The 7149-nt window shown below is 31.8% G+C and overlaps 1 long non-coding RNA gene across 3 annotated transcripts; it reads right to left on the bottom strand.

Annotated features, from left to right (window-relative positions):
* Positions 2143-4374, bottom strand: LOC107630841. Of its 3 annotated transcripts, none has more exons than XR_002358540.1 (7): positions 3722-4374; positions 3542-3625; positions 3351-3450; positions 3183-3244; positions 2610-2700; positions 2426-2494; positions 2143-2329 (listed from the first exon to the last, which is right to left on the bottom strand). It is a non-coding gene; the product is annotated as an uncharacterized LOC107630841 (long non-coding RNA). The 3 variants fall into 3 exon arrangements; XR_001618408.2 differs by having other exon boundaries at positions 2426-2700; positions 3722-3882; positions 3967-4374; XR_002358539.1 differs by having other exon boundaries at positions 2426-2700.

Genomic DNA, 7149 nt, shown 5'->3' with positions numbered 1-7149 from the left:
ATTTTTTATTTTTTCAAAAGCTCTTTAATAATTTTTCAAAAAGTTAAAAGTATATTTTAAAAAATGTACTAAATACTATGACTTTTTATAAGTCAAAAGTCCAAAAAATAGCTTTTAAAACTTCACAAACAGACTCAAAGGACCATTTAACATTGTTATATGGTTAAAATTCTTAAAAATTGTTCATTTTGATCAAAAAATAAAATCCTCGATTTTGAGAAGAAATAAATTATTTTTTTTACATTATGTTTCATTGTTTCTCCTCCCACAATTAAGTTATTATTATTTAAATATAATACTTAAATGATTTAACTAAGTGAATAATATCATTTAAATATACAAATAATTGCTTCACCATTTTTTTCTTTCTACCAAAATTTTCTCTTTTATCCTCCCTTTAATTTCAGTCAAAATATTTTGGCTTGTGACTTGTGAGCGTGTAAACGGTGTTATTGAACCATTTAATACTAATAATCGTATGTGGCCATCATCCACAATTCACTAACGTTTTTTCAAACTAAACTCGTGGTTCTAATTCAAGACTTATACTTACTAATTCGTAGTTCATAAATTGTAACTTTTATCCACAATAAAGTGATTTTGTTCGTCAATTTACATATAAACTTATGTACCAAATTCGTGGTTTTGTTCCACAATTAGGGGGATATATATATATATATATATGCCTAAGCAGTATATAATATATTTTAATCACTACAAAAAATTATCGAAATAGCGATGGATTTAGCGATTGATTATAATCTACAATTTAAATGTACATTTTAATAGCTAATGGTCTCAAATATATACAAAGAATAAGCAAAGAAAAAAAAATTTCATTTATATAAAAAGAAAAAAACCTAAATACCTTAAAAATTCAAACACACGAATATATATCAAACAATTGAAAGAATTTACAGCTTAATTTTTTCTTTCTCTTTTCACCTAACCAGGAGTTGAAGAAATTCTATGACCTAATTAAAGTTTCTTAGAGAGTAGGAGGCATTACTTTCTTTCTTCACCAAAGATACTAAAATCCCATAACCACGATTGCAGGGCAATATAATTGGTTGGTAATATGCTAGTAACCAATGAAATGGAAAGTTTTTCCACCATATGCATTATAGTAATTCTGCTGAATAACAAAAATATTTAATTATTCTGTTAGTTTTTATAATTTTACTATATTTTTAATTAGATCTTTATTTTTTTTTTAATTGAGTCTTTACACTATTTTTAATTTTGTAATTACGTTATTTTCATGTTAAAAATGTTAAAATTAACATAATATTTTTATCAAAATATATACGGTCAAAGATTTAATTAAGTTTTTAATTATAAATATCTTCAATTTACAAAGAAATATTTAGTTAACTCTAATATTTTTTTATATTAGGAAGGACTTAATTACAAAATTAAAATAGTGTAAGGATCTAATTGAAAAGAAAAAAAGTATAGAAATTTAATTAAAAATTTAGTAAAACTATAGGGATCAAGAGAATAATTAAATCTAACCAAAAAGAGGAAATTTAGGATAAAAAAGATTTGAGAGTTATAATAAACAAAAAATTCTGTAAGTTAAGATAACAGATCATTTCATATACTTGTTGGGAAGGGTAACCAGGATACCTGAATGTTGAAGAAAAACTTTTCAATTAGAATATATTATGATAAATAAAATAAACTGCTGAATTTAATTTGTCAGATATTTACATTTTACTAATTACAGGATATATAATTTATTTACTTATAGGGTGGATAAGAAAATGTATAATGTGGAATATGCTAATTATAATAAGTGGAGGTTCCTTGATGAACTGGAATTGGTGCTGTATTCTAAGAAGGGGTACTGAATTTTTGTCTGGCTGCAACATTTTAAATAAAAAAGATAAAAAAAAAATGAATGAAACTCAACAATCTTATTAGCAATCATAAACATGTTTGTTTTGGTTGCATGCAAGAAATTTAGGCCAAGTGAGTTCTTTAATATCTTTGTTATGGTGTCTAAATTGTCTAACTTTTTTTTTAAGTAAAAAATAAAATATTTAAAATAAAAAATAAATCATGTAAAATTTATTAAATATTATTTATTTACTTTTTTTAGTAACTTAAGTACAAAGTAATAAACACCATAACATTTACTATTAAAAAAAATTAAATTTTAAACAAAAAAATGAAAAATTAAATATTTGTCATAAATGATGGATCAATTTTACACTACTTTACTCCCTATAATTTAAGAAAAGAAAATGTAATACCTTAAAAATATCTTCATCGGTTTTATCATCTCCAATGTAGATAGGAAGCACATCATCATTATCATTTAAATCTGCAAACAAAGCAATATAATTTAACCCTCTAATAATAATGTACAATTATCTTACAACACACATAAATTGAAGCAGAGGTTGTTATCAATCAATACCAAGAGATTCAAGTAAAAATTCAACCGCTTTCTCTTTGTTCTAGTCAATCAATGGACGAACCTCTAAACCTTCAATTTAAAACCTTGTTAAATAGCAATCATCATCATGATCTGGTGGGAGAACTTACAAATTACACACTTGTTCACACAAAACATGCAAATAAAGATAAAAATTAAATAAAACCTGAAGGGGAAAGAAAGTTGTGGAAATAAGTGGGGGCATTCTCATGTGGTTTGGTAGTGGGATACTCTTTCTTGAACTCGTTCTCCAAAACCTAAGGATTTTAGAATTTTAGAGATAAGTATAGCAGTTGGAATATCTGAATTCAATTAAATAAAAAATACAGTTGAAAAACATAAAAAAAATGAATCGCAATTCAAGAAAGAAAGGAACAGATTTTATCTTTTAAAATTCTTGTATCTTCATTTTTAATTGCTTTTCTCCCACAATCAGTGAAGTACATTCCACAACTACAGTCTTTGACTAGAGTGATATACATTGCTCAAGATTCATAATGTGTTTGGAATTAGATGAAATCTTCAATAAGAGGCTGATAGAAGAGTTTATATGCCTCTATCACTTTAAGATACCACATTGCTTCTCGATCAGGCCATGATGAAAGATCAACAATCTTATGAACATGTTATTATATTACAGTTCATTACTACATTTTGCTCCTAATTCCTTAATTAACCATCATGATAAGTTCTATAATCGCCTGATTCAATCAGAATTACAGTAAAAAATACAAATTACCTTTACCATAGAAATGTTTCTGGTACCGACAACATAATCTCCAACTACCATCACATACATCTCTGTCATTGATGAATAAAAACAAAAAAATAATTAATTAATTAGTAAAACTAGATTTGAAAATAGTTGCAGATTTTGAAGAGGAAATGTGAGGTTGAGTTGGATGACCAAGTTGCCAATGGCAATGTAGGAAATCGCGACCGAGGGATAGCTCAATGACTCCGGTGCTGTCATCAAGAACCAGAGGAGTGTTGGAGACCAAAACATCCTACGAAGAAGAATCGAGAATGTTATTTATGGTTGAAGTTAAATGGTGTTGTTTAGAGAAAATTGGAAATAGTTGGGAACTTAGTAAGTACCTGCAACCAAACGCGTTCGAAGAGGATGCCACCGAGTGTGTAACTGCTTTGAGAGTGATTTGGAACTTCACGTGCGTGCTTCAACTATAGTTGCGGATTGAAATAAGGTGAACAATCAGTAAGAAAACAAATCAAGAACATACAAAATAAGAAATTGAGGTGTTTCTTAGTTTTGGAAACCTGAATGCAAGCAATCTTCTTCTCTTCCGTTGGAGGTTCGAGATTGAGAACGGGAAGAGATGGCTCAGTGAAAAATCTTGTTATTTGTTAACATGTGTATAAACCCTAACTATCGAATCTTTTGAATTCTTCGACTTACAAATTTCATCAAGCTTCTTCACCTAATCAAAAGTTAGATAATCAAATTAACAAATAATTAAATAATATTTTTGTTATGGCAATCGAGAAATTCTCTCGATTTATACCAAATAATTAAATAATACGCGACAAGAAGCAACGGTGGATCTAGATGGCAAGGCGACGATCTGCAACAAAAGAGTGAGTAAAGGAGGCATCGCGACCAGAGGAGGCGACCGTGAGAAAAGAATGGCACAACAATGAGAAAGTCAGATCTGGACGGTGATAAAATGATATGTGAACTCAAACGACACCAACGACGTCAGGATCTTAAAGAAGAAGGCGACGATGCCGAGACCTCAGAAGACGATGGCGACGAGGCCTCAGGAGATGGTGCTGCAATAAGAAGATGATGAAGATGGCGCAGCAACGAAGAGACGACAATGGTGTAGGTAACTCAGAAGACGGTGCTGTGCTTCCAGCGGGTAACTCAATAACTGAAGGGAGAAGATGAGAATAGTGTGAGTGAGGGTAATTCAGTAACTATCTTATTTTTTTAAATTAGCGACCGGTTTAGTGACTGATGAGTTCATAGCGACTGAATTAGCGACCAAATAATATTTCATCATATTTTTCTATCAGTTGCAAAATTGGTCAGTAAATTAAAAAATAGCGACTGATTTTATGACCAGGAGTCCCAAAGACGTTACTTCTTTATTTTAGTTACTAACTCGGTCACTAAATTAAAAAAAAAAGCAACCGATTTTAGCGACCAACTTTATTCTGATTGTATAAAAAAGTAAACGGTCGCTAATTCGGTTGCTAATAGTGGCTGATTTAGCGACCACTGCCTTAGTGACCAAATTAGCGACCAAATAATTTTTCACCCTATTTCTCTATCGGTTGCAAATTGATCGCCAAATTAAAAATAGCGACTGGTTTTGTGACCAAGAATTCCAAACACGTTATTTCTCTTGTTTTGGTTGCTAATTCGGTCGCTGAATTAAAAAATAGTGACCGATTTAGTGACCAACTTTATTCTAGTTGTATAAAAAACTTATCAGTTGCAAATTCGGTTGCTATTGGTGACCGATTTAGCAACCAACTTTTCTCTGGTTATAGAAATTCTATATCGATCGCTAAATCAGTCGCTATTAGCAACCAATTTTTTTATTCGCTAAAATCGGTCACTATTCTAGTATTTTCTTGTAGTGAATGATGATTCTTAAAGTACTTTCCCAAAAAACATATTAAAAATTATTTTTTTAACTTAAAAAATATAAAAATAAATAAATTTTAAATATTAATATCTATTTTAAAAGATAAGTTTCCCAAATTTAACACTAGAAAACTACCAAAAGTATCCATGAAATTTACGAACACTAACAAAAATACACATAAACTAAGGAAATTAACGTTCAACCCATTGATGAGTGGATATTTTATACGCTTTTTGGCATCATTTTCATATAGTTTTCATTATGTTTTGTTTAAGTTTTATTATGTTTTCATAGGTTTAGTGAAAAATTCACATTTTTGGATTCTACATTGAATTTATGTGTTTTATGGTGATTTCAGGTATTTTCTGGTTGAAAATTGAGGAGCTTGAGCAGAAGTCTAATTCAGAGACAGAGAAAAGACTGCAGATACTGTCAGGATCTGACATCCGTGCACTCGAAGGGGCTTTTCTGGAGTTACAGAAGTTCAAATTGTAACACCCTACCATACAAAGTCTTATGCTTAAGTCATAATTCAGAGATGGCAAGGTATTACGACCTCTAAAACAAAAATTTAGTACGTATAGTAGTATGAATAATTGATTATAACTAGGAGCCTTTGTAGAAAAAGGGGGTAAACAAAAACCGTAACTCGAAAACGCAACACTCCGAATGATAACGTAACGAGCAAAGGATAAGCTAGCGCAAGATCATATATATAAAGAGTGTCAAAAACGGGAATATCAAGACTCAAAATCCGGCTGCGAAGAGAACCGGTCCGAGCATAGCAATATATACATATGATAAAATAAAGAAACCCCAAAGGAAACCCAAAGGGACACAAATACAGAAAACCTATTCTCCAAAAATCTCCTCTAGAAGGAGTCATCACAGTTTGTATTATTTAATGGAGATAAAAGTATCTAAACAAGATATATAACCCAAAACAGAGTCCCGAGAACAAAGGATCTTTGCTAATCCAGAAGTCTCCAGCATGCCTCAACGAGAAGCCTCACGTCCTGCATCTGAAAACCACAAAATCCGCATGGGTGAGAACCAGAGGTCCCCAGCACGGTAACAGCTTCCACATATATAATACATAATAATAGAGGAAAGCCAAAGGCAATCCTAGAGCTTCCTCCAGATAATATCAAAGCTTATAAACAAGCTAAACCGTAAGTGGCAACTGACTAAAGATTCTTCAGTCTAACCAATACTTCCCTTTCCAATTCCTTCAGACATCCCAACCACCAGCAGGAGTATAATATAGCAAACACAGTTATATCAGACAAGAGATATACAAATAGAACAAGTAAGGCATTTAGACAAATAGCAAGTAATATGCAGTCAAATAGGCAATCTCAAACAATTCACATAGTATGCATATGATGAATGCCTGTCCCTAGTGGCTGATGATAGTGGTTTGAAGATCAAGTGAGAGATAGGACTTGAGAGAGTGTTCTTCCCTCCATGGCCTCCATTTCAGCGTGTTTAGTGTCTCAAATAAGGAGAGAGAGTGCTGAAAACTAGGGTTTTGGTTTAGTTTAGTTGGGCCAAGGGCCCACTTTGGGTCCGGTTGGCCCGATTTGGCCCGTTCGGTCCAATCTTGGTCCGATTTCTATAAAATTGGTACCGAAATTCTCGTCTCAATTTCCTCTATCATATTAAGCCATAAAAATAACATTTTTGGCTTTCTAGAATAAATTCTCATTTATGGGTTAATTAGCCGTTAATTAACCGGATCTTACACAAATGACACGCTCTCAACGACTATGGAAATCTAACATCTAGGGCTTTCCAGAAATATATAATAGTCTATACTTTGCTTTGGAAATGAAGGCCCAAAACTGGCATTCAACGCCAGCCACCAGCCCGTTCCTCTCTAGCAATAGACTAATCGCCGCTCCTCCATTAATTAACACCTTATTCACTTTGATTCCACCCATTACAGTTGTGATATGTAATGGGCGAAGATGAGATTTTTGTTTCTCAGAAGGCCTTTGGAAATAACCTGGTTCGTCCTCATAACGAATGAAGGAAAAAACCTCCTCATCCTCAACATCGTAGTCTTCACAAGGATTCCCCTCATACTCA

This window comes from Arachis ipaensis, chromosome B03 (genome assembly GCF_000816755.2).
Source record: "Arachis ipaensis cultivar K30076 chromosome B03, Araip1.1, whole genome shotgun sequence".
Lineage (NCBI taxonomy): Eukaryota > Viridiplantae > Streptophyta > Magnoliopsida > Fabales > Fabaceae > Arachis > Arachis ipaensis.
This window is presented reverse-complemented; position numbering and strand designations above follow the sequence as displayed.